This window comes from Calonectris borealis, chromosome 1 (genome assembly GCF_964195595.1).
Source record: "Calonectris borealis chromosome 1, bCalBor7.hap1.2, whole genome shotgun sequence".
Taxonomy (NCBI): Eukaryota; Metazoa; Chordata; class Aves; order Procellariiformes; family Procellariidae; genus Calonectris; species Calonectris borealis.
The window spans coordinates 73901421-73925331 of NC_134312.1; the positions used below are offsets into that span (position 1 = coordinate 73901421).

The following is a 23911-nucleotide window of genomic DNA, read 5'->3' on the forward strand; positions in this document are numbered from 1 at the left end:
GCAATAGGCCTTTTTGTCTAGATGGTTTGCTTGGATCTGCCCATGTGATTGGGCTTATCAGTTAAAGGCCTGTATTACATGCGTGTGTGTTTGTTTGTTTATTTATTTATTTATTTATTTTTAGGTTTGAGAGAAGGCTTTTGATATTTCACTGCTTTCTAAGTCTTCTACAAATGGGAATTGAAAAAGTAAAAAAGCGAGTCAAATCCTGATGCTGTGGTGGAGTCTAGGTCCAAATCTAATCTTTGTGGCTTCAGCTCAGCTCTCCCCCAAAGATTATATGGGAAGCTGCTTTTGTCATTTCTGTCACACAAAAACAGGAAGTTCTAGGAGTTTCATGAGAGTTAGTTTTTGTAGTATTTCAATAATTTTACTTAAGATTATAATAAGAGTTTGATTTTTTTATTTTATTTTATTTTTCCCGGTGATTCAACAGAACCAAGTTTAGTGTTTTGCTCACACTGCCAACTCTCACTGCCAAGTGCTCAAATTTACACAGTCCTTTAACTTTTGGGCATACTTTTATATGCAAAATAGGATTATTTGATTACCGAGGCTTCCCTGAAGCCAGAGGCACTTTCTCTTCCTGTTCTTTGGACACGTATATTTCTTCTGGTATGATAGGTGTAAATGTCCTTGATCTTCACAAACATATAGCTGGTGGGTGTTATAACAAGTCTCAGCTTGCTGGGAGAAGTCTGTAAAACTAAGAATGTTTTCCGATGTGGATAATAAAATACTTTCCTGCTCCTTTATATGGTTTTAACAGACGTTCAGGGTTCCAGTTCCTCTTAACCTGCTTTCCAGATTTCTTTGGAAATCAAACTTAAACTTGTGAGAGCACAACTGACTTAGAGGGGTCCAGATTCTGCAGGTTGTAAGCAATTGAAGCTGGTCAGGACTTGCGGTTGTTCACAGAGTTAAAGTATACAGAAACCTATTATTTGAGATACTTTTGCTATCAAAGCTTGGATTCATCTCTCTAGGACTAGTAATAGAATTTTCGGGAAATCTTCCCTTTTGATCTCGCTCTGTGAGATCTGTGGCTCGGCCAGAGACCCAGTTGTCAGGATTTTCAGTTTGTTTCATTTTTCGTTTTAAAATGGATTGGTGTATTTTTTTTTTTTCCTTCATTAACCCCCAGTTGAAAACTTCAGCATGTGCTGGCAGATAAAGTTAATACTGGTCAATCCTAACATAAGAAAATAACATGACCTTAAGTGAAGCATTGACAAGTGTATAAAGACAATATGTAATTTTCTGATTCTCCTTCTCTCACTCCCCACTCCCCATCCTTTGTCTAGCTTTAGGTGAAGGCGATAATAAGACATGGACTTATCTGAAACTAAGGCTTTCTGTCTTGTTAGGCCTTCCTGTAGTTATTGGATTTAACTTTTCTGTATTTTCATAGACTGTAGTCTCAGCTAGAGTGTTTGTCTTGGTGGCTATCTGATATTTTAGCAGGAATTTCTGCTTGCTTTGGTCACTTAAGCATTATTCAGAATACTTTTGTGGGTCAGTGTTTTTCAGCTTTTCCTAGTTTTTGTAGCTTGGAGGATTTTAAAATTTTTCTCTGCACAGTTCTACCTTGGGCGGTGACTTGTAGGACCACAAGGGACCAGATTTGCATGTATCCTTAGTGACTATGAGATGCAGCCTGCCCTGTTATTCATTAGGAGTGGCTTTGGCCACCTCTTCATTTGCAGCGTGGAATTTGAAAAGCTCACATCTCCAACCATTCTGCATTTGAAAATTAATTAACAATTATAGTGTTGATGAATCAATCAATTTGATATCCTTAATGCAGAAGAGGGGCTTTGCAGGAGTCAAAAGAATAAAATGCAGGAAAAGATTTGTGGTTGCTGTCTGAAAACTGGCACTCGCAGGATTGCGCTGAACCCCAGAGTGCCAGTGTGGAGGGATGGGTGCAGGAGCGAGCATCGTCCAGATATGGGCTTAGTCAGGCTATAATCTGATGGAGATGTATGGATGGATGGTTGCCTCTGTATGATGTAATAGTGAAGTGAATACAAAGCTGCTTCAACTCTCAGACCTGTTTATGCAGTTAGATGGCAAAACCAGGTCTGTATCAGTCCAGTGAGCAGCCAGCTGGGTCTGTGGAGCTTTCTGGAGCCTGTTGGTTGACTTACGGAGTGTCACTTTTGCATATGTACTTTTTAAAAACTATACGTATTTTTAAAAAAAGTGTCCCACTTAAGTGAAATCAACATAAGGATGATGTCTACAACTCTCCAACTACTTTTGAAAGGAAATGTTTGCCAGCTCCTTTGTTGGTTGTTCCTTGTAACTGGAAAGTATAACTAAATTTTCATTTATGAATTTTCATTTTTTTTGCGGGTCATTTTTAGTAGTTTATTTAAATACCTATTGGAAAAGGAGATTTAGCCTTTTAGCCCTTTCTTAGGCAGGGCAGTCCCTACTAGCTTTGGAACAAGATTTGTCTGAGAAAATTAAGTAAAAGCAAACAAATAAACCAGCACATTTTAAATGAACTGCATTCTAAAAGAAAACATTTTTTTTTGCCCACACCACGCACATATATGTTAACATACAGAATTAGTCTTAACCTGCCAAAAGAAGAAAATACACAACACCTTTCAAAGATGCAAATTGACAATTAACAAAACAATAGAGTTCTAGCCTTCCTTTGCTGAGGTGCAAATTGATAATCAGATTGCAATAAAAAGCTGGTGGCTTCTATTTAAGATTTAGTTTGAGATGAAGGCTCCCTACGGAAGAAGGGGAGGGAAAAGGACGAAGTAATGCAACCAGTTCTAAGCTGGGAAAAAGCTGCGTAAGGAGCACTGGGATACCAGGCTGACATCAACTGTATGGTTTGCATATCGTAATTGTGACAACAACAGTAATGAGAAGGGGATGGTAAAATTTGGTTATGTTACACAATTGCAGAGGGCAGAATCTGAGAGGTAACAACCTCTTTTTGTTCCTGTACATATCCTATGCCCTACAGTGATGATGATGAGAGAAACTGCAAACCCTGCGTGATAATTTTTTTCACTTATCTTTGGCACTCTCACCCTCACTCTGCCCATTAAACTCCCTCTCTTGTATTTATCCTAATGTTTCACATACCCCTGAGCTGCTGCAGGTAACTACTCATTTATTTTATCCTGACTTGCCTCAGATATCTTTTATCCTTTCCAAATATGAAGTTTTACAGAATGATTTCTACTTGAGTTTAAGAGCAAATAAATAACGAGAGCCACCATCGGCTTTTCTAATAGTAAGTGTTAGTGCCCAGTGCTTGGAAGACAGCAAAGAAGGCTTTTGTACTGCGGAAAGTTTCTGTCTTATGAATTAGAGAGGACGTGAGGAATTGGAGATCTGTTTGGAAGTTGTAATTTGGATGCACATTTTGAAGAAATTGTCATAAACTTTGTTTTGTATTTTCCTACCATCTGACTTGTGTTTGTTCTGTGCTTTTGACCAACTGTAATGAAATTGGTGCCTTAAGCCATGTCCCTTTTTGGCCTGTAGTATTCATGCTGCTACATACTTATGAGTGTTGCTGGCTTTTAGTGGGATTTTTTGCTTATTTTGATTTTGGTTTACCAATGATGGGTTCCCAACGCTACTTACTTTTTAACATCTAATCTCTCTTGAAAGATCTGCGTTGTAACATGTGTACGTTCATTTAAATTTTGTTCTTCTGAATTCTTTTCACTTGAAGTTTTGTTACTATGGGTGCTGAATTTTAAAAGTAGAAGAGTAATTTAAAGATAAGACCTTTTTAATAATCTGAATAATTTGTGGAATTTGACAAATATATAGATGTATGGTCTGGGATTTTTAAGACTGGTTGGAGTATTTGAGACTTTGTTAATTTGAATCCAAGCTGTATGATTAAATGTCCTAGATATCTTGGAAAGTTTCAGCCATAATTATACAATTTTAATGAATTTGTTGCTCTTGAAAATACTGAGTTGACAGCTGCTTAGGATGAAGTCCTGGATAGTTGCAGCACGTGATAGGTAGGGGATTGCAGAGCTCTGAGCGTGCTGCGCATTACTCAGTGCTCTCTCAAAATGAAGTTGAAGATCACTCCGTAAATGAGCGGCTGAGCCTTCCCTTCCCGTCAATAGAGCAACTAGATTTTATATTGTGGACAGCTAGCTAGTAGCAATTACTTGACTTCTTCCTCTTATTTGTGGTCTGCGTGTGTCAGTGCATGTCAGTCCACCAGGATGGTTGTCAGAGTGCTCGTCACATGAGGAGGAATGGAGAAATTTTGGATGCTGTGGCAGTGACAGTACTCTTGAGCCCATGTTTAGGGAATGCATTAATCCCTCTTTCAGGTGTCAAGATTTAGCACCTCTTATGTATTTGGATTAGCACTAAATAGGAGATTTTTATCCTTAGTGGCGTAGTGGCTTGTTGCATTTAGATACCGTTTATTATGAACTAGATCCTGACATTGAATATTATCTGACTTCTCTGAAAGCCAACCCCCTCTTGAGTGCATGTGGTGTTTGACAAGTAAATAACAGTGTACGGTGCCCTATGAATGTGTTTTAACCTGCTCCGCATAAGTTTTCTTAGGCTTGATGCATGTATTTAAAGAGTGTTGTATGCAAGACATGTAAGGATGAAAAAGTTTGTTTATGCATTCAATGATTTCTTCTTGGGCAAGATTCATGTTGATATCACTCTATGCAGCATTTTATTATCCTGCCTCTGGTACAAAGGGGTATGTAATCTGAAGTTTGGGGGGTGGACTTGTTTTTCAAATAAAAGCCACTAAGGCCAGCACTTTTGTCCCCTTTCATGTCTTGTAAAGTCTGTGTGATTTCTAACCCTTTATTTCTTTTTTTCCAGGCTATTCATGTTTGCTGTCGGGCAGGGCAAATCAATCTTTTCTAAGTACTCTTTAATCATAAATCTAGATGTATTAAGCTTGCTATTACCTAGCCAGTGGTAGTCAGAAACAGGAAAAGGCAGGGGGGGATATCTAGTCAGTATGGCTGAACTGTGATTGGGATCACGGGGCTTCTTACTCATGCCCCTTGACTCCTGACTGCAGTGATGCTTGTGGTTTTGTTGGTGAGGTGCCTTTTTTTTTTTTTTTACTTTTTAATTTTTTTTTTTTAATAGAGGCTACTTTAGTATTCTGTCTAATTAATGTGCTTTGCAATGTCTGTTTTTTGTGCTCTGAATGTTCATTTCCCTTAGCTTACATTTCCCCTCTGGTTTTCAATAAATCTTGGTGCACCTTTGTATCCTGCCGTCTTTTCTGCTCTTTTTCCCTAGAGTGTTAATTCCCACCCCCTGAATATCTGTAAAATCAGCATTTTATTTTTTCCCTCCTGAGCAGCTATTGCCATCAGCTGTTATAAAATAATGGCTTTAGATGTGTCCCTTATAGTACATTGACCCCTCTGTCTGATTTATCATTAATTTCCAGAGATTCGTTCCAGGCTTGAACTAATTCCTTCCCCCCAGGGTCTTGAGTTAAAAACCACGCTGAAACCCACTTCCTTGTTCATTTGTACCTGGGATATTAATCATATTGCCACCAGCCTCCCTGGCACATGGAGGCGTCCCACTACAGTTAAAGATACTATGAATGTCTTCCATTGGCTTCTGTTACAACATTCAAGCTTCTTAAACTTATTTCTGAGCTTGTATCATATCTTGCTACAGTTTATATCTTGCATTTCCCATCCCCCCCACCCCCCAAACTTAGTGAAAAAGTAGTATTTGTCTCCCCCAGATTCCTGCCCGATTACTTCTTTCTACTGCTGCTTTGCGCAGTTAAAAGGGGGTGTGCCGATAACCTGGGCAGAAGATACAGCTACATGCATAGAACTCGGGCTCTACCTAACAGTGCAGGAATACTTGTAGGTTATGGTTTTGAGGCTTGTAAGAGCTTCTATGTGTAATTAAGAATATTGAAAGAGGATGATCTTACGAGTGCTGCGACATGGTCAGTCAGCGGAAAGTATTGTATATTGGGTTGTAAGTTTTCTTCATGTAATCTTCATGTAAATGTATTGGTCTTAGTGGGATGTGTTTGGAACTAGCAGGAAGAAGACATGGTCCCTGGCAAGGCAGTGGACAATATCTGTTTGGCCCTACTGAGCATAGGACACAAATATTGATGTCTTCACCGCAGGATTGTTGGGAATGGACGTAAAGGAATGTTAAAACTTGTGACCCATCACGGTGATATCTTCTCCTAAGTTATCTTTTCTAGGCACTGTGAAAGCTATGTTGCCTCTTGAAACTTAAAATCACAGATATCAACTAGTCCTTTGGAAATAATTCCCATGCCAGGGTGCATTTATTAATGTCCTGTTCCTTCTTAAAACTGCAATCAGCTCTTTCTAGGAAAAGGACTGAAAAGGTTGCTGTGCGGGAGCCTGTTCCTTTGTAGCTAGGGCTCATCCATACCCTCTATTAGTTTCCTGTTGCTGCGGTGCAGCCTGGCAAGTAGTTACAAACTGCTGCTTAGGATATGATTGCAAACGTGGTGTACCCATATATATCTCCCTCTCAAGACAATAGGAGCTGTCAGTGCTTGCTACTTCTGAAAATTAACACCCCAGAAAACTAAATCCACTCTGACCCCTTATGAATTTTAGCCCTCCTGATATTAAAAAAGAAAAAAAGTTATTCTGACAATGTGAAAATCTTGATACTGAATTGCTTGATTTGGAATTGCTTTGTACAGCTACTGGAATGGTTTAGTAACCTTTGATCATATAAATAAAATGCATGAACATCTACGTATATGAAGCAAAGAATAATGAAATGTATGCTCTATGTTGCTTCTTGTTTGCAAACCTGATGCTAACTAAATTCAGTTGTAATCTATGAGGATCCACAGGCGCATTAGCCAGCAGAGCTAATATGTAACAACAATACAGACAAATAGACGTTTTGAAAGAAAAACATCAGGTTCTTACTCATCACAATGTTTATTGAATTAGAGACTTCAAACACTGGGGCTGTAGCATAGCGTACAGCTTGCTCCCTGCTTCTGCCCGGTGTCAGAAGGACACGCTGCTTCTGATGCCTGGAGTAAATTTGCCTAAATTTGCCCAAGACCAAAGTATGTCTTGGAAGTTTTGTTTCTTGCAGGGATCTGTGTATAAAGATTCCATTTGTGAGGCAGAAGCAGCTACAAATAGTATGTTGTAGCATGGTTAACAAATGATATCGAGAGCTGTGGAAAAGTCGTACTGCCACATTTTCAGGTCTGCTTGCCAGATTGGGGGCATATGTGGGGGGCAAGACATTGCTAGTCATCCCTTTGCACTCGTGCCTGGTGTCCTTGGTTGTTTATGCCTGAAGTCTCAAATACCTGGAGACGTTTTCTAGTAATATTAGGCCAGAATTTTTTTTTAAAGAAGTGCCTAGCCTAAAAAAATTCTAAGATTTATTTATAAATGTTAGGATGAAAACAAAATACGCCCTGATGTTTTTGTTTTACTTCAGGCCTTAAGTCAGAAGTAGTGCTTATACCAGCTTTCCCCAGAAACAGGAGGGATAGAGACCTAATAAAAACATAATGCAAGCTGAATTCTTGCGTATTCACAGATGTCTAGGAGATGGAGCTTTAAGAGAAGTGCAGATGCAATGGCTTGTGTGCTAACAACATCAACAACAGTCTTGTGCTGTGTACAGCATTACCAGCTACTGGTGTGTGATAAAGCTGCCAAAGTGATGGCAGCCACTTAGCCATCTACTAGCTGCCCCTAAGTGTCACTAATAGCCTGTCCGTCCCTACTTGGGCTAATTTACCCTGTGTTGCTGAGCTCCATGTTGTGGAGCATCTTCTGGCTACAGGGCAGGTGGACCTGTTTTGGTGTTTGTGTAGTTTTTTGTGTGTGTTGTTGTTTTGGAGGGTTTTTTAGGTTTTTGTTGGGTTTTTTTTGTTTGTTGGTTGTTTTTTTTTTTTAAACATGTGTGGCAGTTTCTTGTGCCGCTTATCATCATGGACTCCTGCCTTTGCTGGCTCGTGGCTGACTATACCGAGCAAGTGGAATGCCACAGGCAGCATCACGCACCGTTGTCTCTCTGGGCCAGGAGGGTCACTGCTGGTGGTGAAGTTGGTTGCTGTGGTTGATCTCAGGTTTCACTGATGTCATCTTGCCTTCAGCTCCCCGGTTGGGGATCACTGCGTTGAAGCCACGACAAGGTGTGTGATGGTAGTACGGAAACCAGATGCTGTGGTGACAGTGTTTCTGACAAGGAACCAGTGTTTCAGCTGTCCTTTATGGGTCAGCTTTCAATTGCTGCTAGCAGGAGGGGTGTGATGGGCAGCAGCCATATAGTGATGGAACAGCACATACAATATTTCTACTAAAGGAAAATATCCCAAGATGCTCTATTACAACCAAATCTTTCAGACTAAAGGGCCATTTGAGGTTTTGGAGGGCTGGGTAGCTGTTTCCTCTCTTCCTCTTCTCTGTGTGTTAACTGCTTCCCGTTTGATCTGAGCTTGTGGGAGCACCCATCGTCAGGCATCAGAGCCTCTGGGTTCTCTCCTTCCTCATCATGGTTGCCTGTTTTCTCTCCTGGAAACCTCACCCATCACATTTCTGTTTTGAACGAGTTGTCTCCTGAGCAGACGAAGGAGCACAGTGCTGCCGGCTTGCTTGTCACCCCTCCTGCCCATCCATGCTGTCGCAGACACCTTGCAGAGCGTGGGGAGAGGTGTGGGTGGCACAGTGCCGGGCCAGCTCTGAGGCCGGGTGCCTGAAGCAGGACTGGGCTGCGTTGGGCAGAATGGCTCAGGGCAGGGTGAAGGAACAGTATTTTGGACCCCGTGGTGGTACCAACACCTAATAATTTTGGTGTTGTTTGGGACCGCGTACATTTAGAATCAGTCTTACTGCAGGGTCTGTGCTGCAAAGAGGAATTTACAGATAACTTCAAGGAGGGGAAAGTCTACTGGAAAGCTGCAATTTCTGCCTATTTTGGTTAACTGATTCAGCCTTTCGAGGTCATTTGGGGTGGATTGGTATGTTCTCATTCTCCGTATGTGTGGCAGTGCAAGGATCCTGCAGATTGCAATAAACGGGGAAAGGGAAGGAGCAGATTGTCCTACCGGAAAGTAAAAGGCTTTCAGGATTGTGTAGGTTGTGTAATTTGAAGATCAACATTGCTTATGGTGAACAGATGGAGAGGATGATTAGAAGCTACAAGTGCCCTCCTGTGCTATAGGCCCAATGTCAGATAAACTACCTCTTCAGAAAATTACCACTTTCTGAAATTCTAGGACAACTGTAGGTTGCATTCTATGAAATTGAGAGAGAAAACTGGTGTGAGGAGGAGGAAAGGATCTAGACTGTTAACAGTGTGAGACTGCAAACTGCCTCTCGGGAAGCTTAGATTCAAGGTGGTTTTAGTGCCTGTGAGTGCTCAGCATTGTTTTTATGAAACTGTGGAAGAGGAAATTCCCATTATTTCAGTCCCAGAGTTCACTGTGGCTATCATTAGTATAAACCAGGATGACTTTTTTTCCTTCAGGGAGGGCACGCTCACCTGCCTCAGAGGTCTAACAGTGCAGTATTTATCGTACGCCAGAGCACACATGCTAAAATCTGGCCAAATGATGCATTTTGTCACATATGGCTGTAGCAAAAGCTGTAGTCCAGTGCATGTATATTGTAAGATATTGTGTAGTTAGCATTTAAGGTTGGTTGCGTGAGGTTTTTTCTTTTGTTTTGAAGGATGTATTTAAGGCATCTAGTGAATGACAATATTGTAAAGCAATGAACAGTGATTGGGGCATAAATGGTGGATATGCACTGAGCTGACACATCTTCTCCTGGCTGGGAATGAAGCATCTGGCAAAACCACCTGTGTGTCACAAGGATCCCAGTTAGAATCGATACCGTGAGAACTGGGAGGGTATACAATGGCAGGCTGGAAAATCCCATGATTGGGTAAGTACGTGCTACTGTCTGACCAGAGCTTGGCAGAAAAAACAGTCAGTGTCGGAGCAAGAAAGCACAGCGAAGTGTCTTAATGGAGCTCTTTCTGCCAGTTCTTTAAGGGCTGGGATGAAAGTTCTGCTCATAAGTAGAAAAAACACTGAAATTGGAAGAGAGGGAGAAAAAAGTGTATTTTCCCAAGGATAAACCAAACTGAACTACAACATGTAAAAAGGAGGAATTTGGTCATACTCATGGTTAAATCAATGGGAGTTATGCCAGTGAGTTAGGAGGGAAGATGGTCAAAGCCGTTCATCCACCTCTCTAGCGCCAATGGAGAGCAGTCCTTTCTCCAGCCCCAGAAGTCAAAGTCTTCTCGGGCACCCGCAGCAGACTGAAGAGACGTGTTTAGCAGAGGGCCAAAAGCGACGTCTACTCTAATCCTGCCTTCTTAAAACACCACGGAGTGGTCACCTCTGCAGGCTCTTCTTAACAGGAGAGCCTCTGTTCAGGGCCCAGGGCGAGAGCTCCACGTATTTGTGCATGTGTGCTCTGATCCACGAATGGCTCATACACAGTAGATGCTATTTAAAACGTTTTTAGCAGTGGGTAAGAAGCTGGAAGTGTTGACACACATTCCCTGTGCTTAAAAGTAAAAGGTAAAAGAACATTTTAACTGCTGGCACCCCTGAGCAGCTTATTCTTGATGGTTCTGAATATAATGGCGAGAATGCCTGTGGGGAAAAGGGGCAATGGCCAGAATATGACTGTGTATTGTTCTGCTTTTGCAGTTTGGGTATGTGTGTTCATATATGTAAACATACCTTACAGAATCAGAATATGCAGCAATATGGAACATGTTACTGACATGTATATAATGTATGGTATTACGTACAGAAACTGTTAAATGAACGCTAAGATTGTGAAGTCAGGCACTCAAAGCATAGGAAATGCCAGAATTAGATTTGTCTGCACAACCTTAATTCATCCCCTTTGTGCATATGCATTATGATACAGTCTTTAATTATATGATCACATATCAGACCACTGAAATGATGGTGCTGACAGAATAAGAAGATATTAAATATTTTTTTTTTTAATCCTTATTGTTCATGTGGCCCTCTGGCAGGCATATTCTGAACACATTCAAATCCCATCTTAAAAACAGCAATTCCATAATATTATTGGTATAATAAATACATGTGGAAATTAATAACTTCCTATGGACTTCTCTGTGATGTTTATCACTAAATTATGTGTTTATTGTAAAGATTAATTGATTCTCACAACATCCATCTTGTTGGTATTGTATCCATTTCACAGACAGGGTGAAAAAGTTTTTGAAGGGGCAAAGAACAGCCCAATTCACTCAAATCCTACCTATGTAGCTACAATCAACCTAAATCCTGGCAGCAATCCAGTTCATTTAAGTCTGCCTAATTCTGTATGTTTATTTGGCTGGGGGGTTCCTGGACCACCTGCAACTGTTTGAACCCACATAGCCCAGAGAAGTGCCCTTGCCACCTGCCTTGGGGGAACCCTGAGGAAAAGCATTTTCTATCCTTCTTCCAAAGCGAAGCTTCTGTGCGTCCAGGAGGCAAGAGCCACGTGGCAAGCCAGGCACCAAGCTGGCCTGGCAGTAGGCAGGCAGAGGGACTGGGCTTTCGGTGGAGCAGTTGATCTCAGGTAGATACAGGCTCTTAGCCTTTTCTGTTAGTTTCCCATGATGATAACTGAAGAGAAGGTATTTAGCTTAAGCAGAAAGGATGCTCTTGGAAGGCCTCTGTTCAGTCAGTGGAGAGAGGGAAATGCAGAGTTTTGTTGGACTGGACTTCTCCCTGCAGGTCTTCAGAGGTACCCCTCTGCCTCCATTCAATGTGTAGGGAAGCTAACTGCTGTGATAGGCTCCTAAATGCATCTGGGTCAGATCTGACTTTTCAAAGTGTTGTTTTCACTTTATTATAACTGTTTGTATCTTTAAAATACAGTATCAGCTGACTACAAAATACGGCATCCACAAGTATATGTTCAGGTGTATCAGGTCCGAAAGTGGGGCATGTACGACTAAGGGCTTCCTGCAAAGATTTTTGGATTCCCACAAAACTGTCCTCATTTTGGCTTGCAAATCTCTGCTGCCTTCAATTCTCATGTTCCAGTACCTAAAACGAATGAGTTAATGGGCCAGCAGGCAACATTGTCTTTAAGTGTGCAACTCATGTTCATTTCCAGAGCTGACTCTTCTTGGGTGATATCCTTCTAGAAAAAATTGGAATGCGATCATGTAATTCGAGAGTATCACAATGCGTATGCACAAAGACTGAATCTCAGCTCACGCTTTCAGTGGCTAAATTAGGAATGATTGTACAATCTTAAGTATGGTATTTTGTTGAATGCTCATTTTTATTCAGCCTTTTTTAACCAGAGAATTTTTATAATGTAAAGCTGAAAAATAAGAATATTATTCTGTAGTGCTCCACTGCCCTTTCCCTCTCACTTAGGTTGTCAGAGGGCTGTTACTTACAGATACTCAGTAGAGAGCACTGCCACCTGAGCTGGTGGAGTAATTGCTGGTAGTAGGCTATTGCTGCTGCATGCACTGGCAAGTAAGAGGTGTTTCTGCTATTAGTTGTGAACAGCAGCAGGTGGGTTGAGTTGGTCAGAAGTCCAGCAGTTAACTCCAGGTTGTGGGGGTAGTGTTCTCTGGCAACGCTGGTGCATTCTGCCGGACATTCTAACTTATTTTTGTGTTTCTCATCTTCACCCGTGCTTCTTGCTCCTCTGCTTCTGCCAGCCTCTGTTGCTCCTTTTTTCTCAGTGCTGCTTTTCTGTGCTTTAGGTCTTTTTATTCAGTCAGGTTGCTTCGTCTGTCTTTACAATTGGGAAACTAGCGTGAGGTTTCACTGTCTTGCTAGTGCTTTCCAGTGCTAACATGTGGGAGCTTTCTGATGACTCTGAAGAGCTGCTGGACGAGAGGCTTGTGAAGCAGGTTGGCATGATAGGGGTGCAGAGCTGTGCAGGATGGAGCATGCCCAACGTACCAGGCCGTTCGGTCTGTTATGCTGATTTTTCAGTAGGTTTTTCTCCATATGTGCAAACTGAGAGCCCCTGCCCTACCCCTGACTTGGACTACGTTCAAGTGGTTGGTAGCAAAGGGCAAGTCACAAAGGTCACATTCCCCCAGTCACATTTCAAGGTCATCCGAGAATGGTTTAAGGGAAGTCCCTTCACAGCCAGGGTGACCTAAGACGACATGTGGCTCAGGTCATGAATGGTAAGGCATTTAGCCGCAGTAGTTCAGTTTTTCAATTTTTATACTCATTGTTGTGGTGGTATTGGCTGCTGCATTTATTTTCTTAATATAAAATATATATTATGTTAGGCCAACCACAATTAGGAGTGTGGCATTTCTGATGAAGTGGCAGTAAAGGTTTGACCTTTGGTGCGCTTTCTGCTGATGCTTACAGCAGATATTTGGGGAGAAATGCAAACTACGTAACAGAGGCTTTACAGCATAGGTTGGAGAGAATTCTGTCCTCGGAAGAGGACTAGTGCAGAGGTTTAGTGACTTACTCTAAAATTTACTTTCCCTTTACTATGGGGCTGCTTGCGTTGACTGGTTGGATGTACCGCAGTTGCTAAAGGAAGAAATACTGCTTTGCATTCAAGGAAGCAGATTTTCATGGTTGCATCTGAAGAAATTGCCACAGCTGAAATAAGCAACATTATCAGCAATATCAATTTCCAAAAATAATCTGTATTAAACTATTATAATTCAAGTTTGGGGTATGTAAGGTGCAGCAGGAGGAGGTTCTAGTCAGCCTGTTGTACTGGTGATTATATACTGCGAGGAGGGATGAGGATTTGCTGCTTTGCCAGTTTTAATAGAGGCAAGGTAACTAATTCAATTCTGGATACTCTCATCATGAGTTGCTTGAAGGTGTTCAAATTTGCTTATGAAATAGTCCCTTCTGAGCTACGGAGATGGAAATGAGACACTAAAAGGCTTTCTTGAAGTGCTTCCATGTTTCTCAGCTCAGAACATCACATTTGATATTAATATTAGGTACTGAGGCAAAGTCATCAGGTAGAAAAGGGAGGAAATGTAGAAATAGTCATTTTCTTGTGTGTTTCCTCAGGATGCTATTTTGAGGTTTTAAAAAAAAAATTCATGCTTTGCTGATGAGGCTGCTGTAAACCAGGGAAGTGGCAGATGTAATTTAAGTCCCAGGGCCCTGCCCTAGAAGAGGTCCAATACTCGCGGCATACATATTGCTTATATGAAAGCAAACAGATGGATGCATTTGGTCAATTCTGCCGGGTTCATATGGAAACCTTCAGAAGTTTTCTTGCTATTTTGAGTGGAATACTTAAATCTGTTATCTGCTGAGAGTCTGTACTTGCCTGGGATGGGTGCTTTTGTAGCTTTGAGCAGGGAGCATTGCCTTACTGTGGATGTCTTCAGATTAGATATGTTTATCTGATTGATGGAAGTCTCCCCCCCCCATCCCCCCATACTCGAGGACCAATTCAGCTACTGGAGGAGTGAGCTGGATTTTTTTCAGCTTCTGTGGCATGAGAACTGTCAGCTGAGTCTTAATCATGGAGTTATTACTGGTAGTGAAAATGCAGGAAAGAGAAGAAATCCAGCTTGCTTTTCAGATGCTAGATTGATTGCAGAGGCACGTTTTGGTTATTGTTGGAGTGGGGAGGGAAGAGGAAGGAGGAGATGGGAGAACAAAAACATCGTATTTTCTTTAATTAAGAAAAACACTAATTTTCTGATACTAATTCATGCTAAATTCTTGCTGACAGTTTTTGATGTTTTCCAATTCAAAACAACTGAAAGCAATCAAGTGAAGGGAGAAGAATGGAGAATCAAAGAGGAGGGGTGTAGCTGTATCAGAAGAACACAGCTTGAACTGTTAATACTTAGTCTGGGGGGGGGAAAAAAGGTGGGATTAATCTGTAATGCCTGAAATTAGTCTGTTTTGAGTGTCCTCATATGTTGTGTGCGCATGTGTGCACATGTGTAATGATCTAATAATGTATGTTATCTATCGTGTCAAGGAAAGAATTGGCATATGACTAAATCATTCTAAAAGCCTATCATACTGCTTTGCCGGCGTCTGTATTGTCATCTAGCTATCTTTTTTCAAGTGTATAGCATGTAAAAATACATACATCAAGCATTTAGACACTATCAATGACAGCTCTGTTTAGTATCACAGTTCTTAAAGAAACTCGCTCTTGCATTTGGAATCATGTAAGAAATGGGATACTTTTATCACAAAGTTTTAGCTTTAAAGCTTTCCAGGAAAGCTGTAAACAAAGCAGAAAGAAAAATTAAATCTCTGATAGTAAAAGCATGCTTCTATGAAGACTGCAGTTGTGCGAGTGCTCATTTCTCTTTCTTTTTTAAAGAAAAAAATTTCTTTGAACCATTAGCGACAATAACTTTCATTGAAAATGGGGATTAGAAAAGAAAAGTAGAAGCCAAGCTCATTGGGAGAGAGAGAAAGAGGGCTTGAATTTGACAAAATAATTTCTTCTCTATTCCCATCTCATGCTCTTGGGCTGCATACTTCTCACAAAAACAACTCCACCCACTGTTGTAGAAAACAGCCATCTCTTGGTATCTTCTCTGGAGGTTTTGTTTTGATAGTGCTAGTGCTAGTTTTGGGGATTAACGTGAATAGCCCCATCAAAGTTTGTTAAGACGTGGTACTAATACAGAAAGATCCATGTATACTATTTAAAACACACTTGTTAACAGAGATTTAACAGTCATTTCATTCTCCACTGTTCATCACATTCACACATGTGGGATGGGCATTAACAGATTGAGCTACATCTTTTCATTTCAATTCTGCGGCAGCATCTCTTTGCAGGAATATTTTATGTAGTAATAATTTTCTTCCTATTACAGATTTTCTAACTATGTTAATGGCAGTAGACTCGCCACAGAGACATTCGTGAGAACTACCTTTGGAGTGACATTTAAACAATTTATTTGATCTTGCTTTAGCATACCTGCTCATGCCTTTTTTACTCTGTTGTCGACCTTAGAAGAACTTTGTGTATAATCAGGGGTCTTTCAATCACATTTAACTTAACAAAATGGTATGCAAATTTCTGTGATATGTCATTTCTGAACTCTTTGGGATTTGCATTGTGTATGCTATCGGGTGAATATCCCTTGACTGTACGGGCATGTTTGAGTAGCAGCTGCCCGGCAGCTCCGAGGCCAGTTGCAGAAGGCAGTGTGTCTTAGGTGAGGATGCTCTCTCTTACGGGCATGCAATTGTTGGATGTGCCTTGACTTACCCAAAGCAGGAGGTGCTATCAATATGTTGTGGTGGTTTTTTTTTTGTGTGTGTGTGTGTATGATAATGGAAAAAGCAGAGCAGAGAAAGGTTGATGGCAAGGGGGGAGTTCCATATATCTCACACTTACCATGTTGTATTGATCATCTTCTCATCATTTAGAGAAATTGAAAGTTGTGGATTTGTGCCTGAAATGTGTTACTAGTGTGGGAGTGCTCTTGGCTAAAAGCCTAAAATTGAGGACTTTTGCTTTGTGAGGGCATATCTCGTCCTGTGCTTGATGTAGCTTCTCCCATACTGGACCATGTGTAAGAGTTGTTCTTAGGATGAGAATGGTTAAAACCAATTACCACTGGCACTATAGTTATTAACACTTATATCAGTTTCTGTCAGAATCAAAACCATCCAAGCCAAAACCAGGGAAATTGAAAGGTAAGAAATTAACTGAATTAATTGGCAAAAAATGTATTTATCAGCTTGTTGATTTTTAGTATAATTCATGGAAATGAATTCTGTGAAATTTTCATTCTGTGACAGCTGATTGGGTGGGAAAAACGTAGGATCGTGCTGCATGTTTACATTGACAGGAACATTCCCATTTGTTAAAAATAAAAACCTTGGACACTAACATCATAGAAATGTGTGTATGTGGGTTACCTGCTATATTATTCCCCTATCTGGGAAACACATGAAGCACGTGATTAATCTCTTCAATTTCTGTTGAAATAATAATTATTTTTTTTTTTAATCAAAAGATAAGCCCACATGTTTTAAGTTTGGCTTTTTCATAAACATCTGTAGAATGAGGTGCAACTTACTCTGCTGGCTATTTTTCGTGCCTTTCCATTTCCTAATCCTGGTCATGAAAACAGAGTTACTCCCTCAGAAAGCTATGTGTAAAGAAAGCGGGTTGCTTGGATGGGTCATACAGCTGGCCTAAGCATGTGTTTGTGCACAATGTGTTGTTACTGCATTACTGAACTGGATTCTTTGTCCACACGTAATAGCCTGCCTACAAACGATAATAATCACGGTACGTGTCACGCTTGGTTCTCTGCAGCACTGAAGCTCCTCTGTTGAAGGGGAAAATTCAAAGCAATCATCAGTTCTCCTAAAATTGTCAGTTTTGGTTTCCATGTTCATACAATTTAGTGTCTGGGTCTGATTTTTCCATTACCTTGCATCTTGTATACAACTATGGTTTGCTGTCGGAGGATGGTTTGTTGTCCAAGGATAAGACAAGGGCAAATCAAGCTTTCTGTCCCTGGGCTAAAGGAAATTATATGTAGTTCAACTTTTTCAAGTGACAACATTCATTAGGCTGTTACTACAGACATCTGTATGTAGGCAGAGATAAGTTGGTATTTTCTGGGCACTTCCAGTAATAAAATCCTAAATCAATGTTTACAGGAGATGTTTAAGCTTTTTTCAGCGATTCCTTCACATGTAGCTTTTCTTTAAAAATCTTTGACAGAAATGTGCGATCACAGAAAGCCAAACTGAGGGTCCACTATGAATTTCCTGGAAGAAGGAAGACATCCTTCTTCTTTTGCCTCCTTCCTTTGGGCGCGGGTGTAGGTCCAGCTTAACGTGTACTCAACCCGTGTGTACATTCTGGGTGCTCCTGCCTGGGGTCTGCCTTAGTACCAGCTCCACTATTGCCATGTGAAGAGCACCTTAGCCGTCTCTCTACGAAAAGAAATAGAACCCAGAGTTGAAGATAGGAGTGTGAGGAGGGAAGGCATAGTCCTTTCCATTTATTTATTTATTTCCTTGCATGATTTTTGTTTTGCTTTTTTGTTTTAGTTTTATTTGTTTGGGCAAGTTTCTTGCCATTTACCTTTGCATTTGCATTTCCTATTGATTGGCAATTTTTAAACTGTTTATTGTGCTCTTTTGTTTAGCTGTTCAAGAGCTAAAACAAAAGCCACCAGGCCCTGTGAGGGACACATTTGCATGCGGCGAACGTTGCCCGAGGAAAAAGTAATTGCTAATGCATATTTATGTGGCACAAATTTGCCATTTGTTTATGCATAAAATTATCAATAGTGCAGGGCGGCCCAGCCGTAGAAAATGGTGACCTTTTTAGCTTAATAAATAGAAATCAGCTGTTATTGTGAAGAGATCAGCCATTTATTCTGTGTTGAGGGACACTGTCGGGAAAATGTAGATTGGTGCCGGCAATATCATTAAATGGAAGGCCAGTGACCCTTTCGGTATAGTCTATTATACTTTATCTAATAGGGGATAAATGATTCTGGTTGGCAAATAGATTAAAAAAAAAAAGAGAGAGAGAGAGGGAGAAAAGGAAAAAAAACCACACACAAAACCCCCCCCAAAATCACAAACCACCCCTCCAGACTTCTCTCTTGCTCCTCAGGCATATGAACAGGTAGATACTGAGGAGGTAATCTTGCAGAAGGCAGCTGGTATTTTTCTAGCAGAAAAGTGACTTTAAAACCAAGCAAACAACAACAAAAGAAAAAAAAACCAACCACAAACCAACCCCCAAGCCCACTCTGTTTAGGCTAGTTTTGACTGCTTTGGAGTGGGAAAAACAACCAGAGCCAGTCTGTGATTCTTCCTAGTTCATGTCGTCAAAAGCAATGTTCTGAAAGGCCCATACATGGATCAGATTTTGGCTCATGAAATGAGAACTCATAGTTTGAAAGTAGGAGGTAAGGTCTTTTCTGAAGATAACAGGTTTTCAAAAACAGTTATGCTTTTTTCTTATATGCATTCAATTTTTTGAGTGGATAAAAATTTGCCAGATTATACCCCAAGATACTGAAGACCTCATCTGCAGAAGATGTAGCAACACAGTTTTCCTTGTCGCTCCATTAATTCACCTCAGCCTTACGACTTGAAGAGTTAAAAGTTAAGGGCAGACTAAGACTTGAAGAGTTAAAAGAGTTAAAAGCTAACAGCCATAAGCCTCAGGAAGTTCTTGTGAAAATGAAAGTATAGGCAGTTTCTGTGTTTCTCTCATTCTGTTCTCTATAGTGCACTGCACAATGCATAACTGGAAGCAGCTTTAACCACCCCACAGGTGAAATGTGGAGAGATGTGAGTCATAGTGACTGTAAATGGTTGTTTTTTCTGTGCACACTGTGTGGTGAACTGGGCATTTGATTTTTTTGTTTTGTTTTGTTTGTTTTTTAATCCCTGAGAAAGATCTAGCAGATGTTTGCGATGGCAGTATTTTACTTCGTAAAGGCTATGTTAGATTATGATATAGCCTTAAACCTATCACAAGCTATTGTTGTCATCATCAGAGAAAAGCCACCGCAATGTTTCTCACTGAGTGACGTCTTCCTGGTGGCCTCAGTAAAGAGGCAAAGGGTTGAACAGGACAAAGGAACTTGCAGATTGCATCACTAGAAGCCTCTCTGAGGCAGGGTTGTCTGGGGATGATGGTGTGGTGGTTGTGGTCAGAGGCAGGACTTCTGTCTTGAAGGCTGTTGATCTGTTTTCACCACTATTAAAATTCAGGGAAAGTTTAAAAAAAAATTAGTAAAATATAATACATAAAACTTAGTATAGGATATATTATACAGTATATGATGTATTACTCTCTATAATAAGGTTGTAGAAGTCTTCGTAAGAATGTGTGCTACAGTTCGAGACTTTTTCATCCCTAAAATTTTCTCTCATATTGGAACAGTTTTTGGAAGGCATTTCCTCAGTCTCCTGTTTGTGCTTTTCCATGCATTTAACTCCTGTGCCCAGAGCTCTTGCCTGCTTCTGGAATGCTGCCCTTGCAGTCCTCCCAAATAATGGTCCCTAAACCACGTTGCTGTAGAAACATTGTAGGACATGTTATGGAAATAAAGAGAAAGTCAAAGAAAGAGCTAAAAGTATAAATTTTCTTAGGTACATCCTATGGAAACCATAGTTAAGATGAAAGTGAATTTAATTGCAGAGTAGGATTTAGATCTCTTCACATGGCAACAGGTCCTTTTTTTGCTGTCACTCCCCTCAAGACCATAGCCACGAACTACAATTTCTGAAGTCTCTATTAATGTTTGGGGATTGCCTCATCTTCTCGTTAATAAACAGTTGTAATTAGGTGGTATTTTACTTTTACCAACACATTTTTATTTTTACTTCAACAAATTAATTAAGCTTTGCTTATTCCAAGTAGATCTGATTTTTTCCAAAGGGTCTTTTCCCATACAGATATCTCCAACTCTGCTCCTGAAAAAAAATCTTCCTCTACATGTCAAAGCTCACAGCCAGTTGTTAGCCTCAGTTTTGCTTTTTCTTTTCTAACAGTCATAAAACAACCCTTCTGGAGTATACAGTGTGACACCAACTAGAAAGTTTTATGGAGATAAAATTAACAAGTAGAAAATGCTTAAGTCTATTGTGTGGGAATAAACTGGGGGCCACATTATTGTAAACTAACCTGGATCCAGCTGAGACTCTAGCTCAGGGCATTATTATTATTATTATTATTATTATTATTATTATTATTATTATTATTAATTACAGCTACTGTTGTTATTACTACATATTTTTTGTTGTATCTGTACCTGTACCTGCCCAGGCCTGGTTGTGGAAGGTACTGTGCTAAGTACAGAGAAATAGAAAGCAAGGCTTCTTCAAAAATGTAGAAATATCTAGGTTTATTAAAAATCACAACAGTTTTGCAAAGAGGAGTTGGTTAAGGGAGGAGATAGGTCAGTGACAAGACAAGGATGAGCAAGTATCACTGATCGAAGTTTGTAACAAAAATGAGCAAAATGAGTATTACTTTTTCCTTGTATTCCGCTTATATGAAGAGGACAGGGAGTAGCACCGTGCCTTGGTTCCAGGTTGCTGGGAAAGACAAAAACATGATGGGGAATATTTGTTTACTGTAAACAAGCGTTACAGGTCTGATCGTCCTGTGACCTGTCTTCATTGTCCCGGGATCTCATCCTAAGTAGGAATGAATTGAGTGGGGCTTGTGCTTTCCTCAGCTTCTGGTGCATGTCTGCTGTATTAATATGTTTGTTAGGGAAGGAAGATAAAGGACAAATTTTATATTATGCGAATTAGTTGATGCATGTTTGATAAGATAACTAAGTAAGAAGAGTTAAGCAATTTGTATTTTCTGGTTCTTTGAGATATGCTGGTAACCAGGTAGTCTGATAGGTCCTGCAGATCTTGACCTTTCTTTGTAAAAGGAAATTTTGATGACTTATCCTCACCGAAGACTGACTTTTCCCCCGTTCTTCATCATAGATTTCTTTGAAAAGCCTATAGAGATATTCATCTTTCTCAGAGCAGAAATGCATGTCTGAGGAAATTTCTATACAAAATATAGAGAACACATTTCTGTTTGCTCATCTGAGTGCTCAAAAATAATATAGGAAATTGAGGTTTATCTTCACGAAGTTTGCCTGCGTGCAGAGCTCAGTATGAACCAGGGATGGCTGTATTTTGAAACCTCACGCACCAACCTGCTCTTGATGGTAGTCTTATATGCTGCTGCTTTTCATGGAGAGCTGTCAGAGCTGTAGGGCTGGCAAAGTAATTCCATCAAGTTAAACCAGTAGAGAAAGTGCCTGGTTTTATATTGAGGTTACTGATTTCGGAACTTGGTTTGGGTGTGTATTTTGTAGTTTAAAAATGAATTCCTATTTATTTTTATTCACACATATGTTTCATACTACAAATGATTTGTTTCCGTTAGACTACATGGTTATTAATAGATTGTAACACAGCTTAGGGATGCAAAACCTGACTGAAAAGACAGCCACTTCACACCTGGGATGGTGCGGACTTTGGCGTGCGTGAACTCGGCATGTCATGTCACAAGTATGGTCTCAGACTTGCTTATGCAACTGTGATCCAGCTAAACAACAGTAGTACTAGAGATTTTTTGTTTTCAAATCACTGCTTTGATGTGCATATAAAACTTGTTTTCCCAGTTTTGCAACCAGGTAAACCAAAGCACAAAGCTAGTAACGGGGAGCCTATGGCTAGGCAGGGCCACCTGGGTCAAACAGCCCAGTTGTGCTCTTCCAGGGGAGAGTGTCACGAGCCTCTGCACAGGGGTCCTATCTCATGCGTCCCACATGTGTACATCTCATACCACAAAATGCTTCTCTCCTCTCTGCTGAAGGCTTGAGGATAAAACACCAGCAGCCATAACTGTAATAGGTGCCTAGAGAAATCTGGGGTGCATCGCACTCCTGAACTGTGGAGGACGAGGTGGGGTTTGGGATGTTAATGTTAGTCTAATGTTAGTCTTTGAAGTTCTGGGCTTTGTCATACCTGGGGGAGATGTCACTCCGTCACCCGTGCAGGAAGCTGAGGTGCAGCTCAGAGAACCTCGAGGCAGGGGTCTAAGTCACGGAGTAAATGTGTGAGTAACCCTCCTACTCACAGGGTGACAGCTGAGACCAGAGGCAAATGCAGAGGACTTCTTGCTCCCAGTGCCATACCTGCACCGCTAACCATGCTAAACGGGCTAATCATGCAAGCGTGTTAGACTGGGGATATAAAAACAGAATCGGTGAGTGTAGATTAGCTGTTTAAATACTCAAGAGAAACAGGAATATATAGTCATATCTTTCTCCTAGTTCAATCTTTGTATTGATTTATCATGATAAGAGGTGCCACTTCAGTTCTAATAATGTCTACTTTTATTTTCTTTCCTTTTTTTTTTTTTGCTATTACATATTTCTATGGCAGCTTTTCCATGTGATATATTTTGGGTCACACATTAATTTACACCAGCCTCTGTTCTGCAAAAAAGAGTTCATGAACTAAACGAACAGGAACGGGGGGGGAGATGTCTAGCAGAGCCCAGGCTTTTGTTTCATGTTTTAGATGTATTTTCTTTTTAAAATAAAATTGTTGATATGCATTTGCTTTTATTTTTCTAGCCTTCCTCTTGCTGATGACCAAGTTCCTGTTTGATCCTGTTTACAAGCTTCCGAAGATTGAAAATAACCCCAACTCCTCTGCATTGGGTAGGAAAACAAAACCATATAGAGACATACGGCAATTACTCTGGAGGGCTAGCAATATGGAAGTGTGTGGTATGAAGGAAGAGCTTGTGGAGAAAAAGGAGAAGGTTACTAGGTTACCACAAAAGACATTAGTGTACACAATTTTTCTCACCCACTCTTTTGGGCTGGGGAGGAGGGGGAGGAGTGGGCGTACCAGCAAGTAAGGATATTCTCCAGTGTGTGTATTCCCAGTGTAAATGTTTTAAGTTTATCTATACTTTCTGTTACTCATTCAAGCTGCTTTGCAGTTCTATTTCAATCTATTCAAAAGTCCCAGAAAGATAACTTTAAAAGGTTTTTGGGTTTGGATTTTTTTTCTTTAAAATTTACTGGCAAAATAAAGAATTTTCCCTAAATTACTATAAACTTGTGGATCTATTTGCAGTATTTCAGTAGTATTGATGTGTAAGTATATATATCCCAAGTACTAGCTTTTTACAAATACTTTATAAAATGACATTTCTTGTAGTTAGGGAGAGTGGATGGGGAACAATCTGGTTAAACGTTGTTGTTGGCCTGACAGGAGACTCAGATACAGGTAATCCCACAGTTGAGGTGTCTGCTCGATCCTATAGTAGTCTTCGTGCTTAACCTGACTGCCATGAATAGTAAATGTTTGCAGAATTAAGGTTTCAAAGACAAGCACCTCCTTTTGGTAGCG

General features: G+C 40.4%; 1 protein-coding gene across 4 annotated transcripts in view; it reads left to right on the forward strand.

The window, feature by feature from the left end:
- Window positions 1-23911, forward strand: part of SOX5 (SRY-box transcription factor 5) — a 651312-nt gene that overhangs the window by 137088 nt on the left and 490313 nt on the right. For 3 of the 4 annotated variants that reach the window (XM_075160498.1, XM_075160507.1, XM_075160488.1), the window contains exon 2: window positions 23125-23211. The gene's annotated coding sequence lies outside the window, so the exon portion shown is untranslated. Of the gene's footprint in view, window positions 1-22609; window positions 23212-23911 lie in introns of those variants that run through there. The other variant, XM_075160515.1, reaches the window with a different exon arrangement.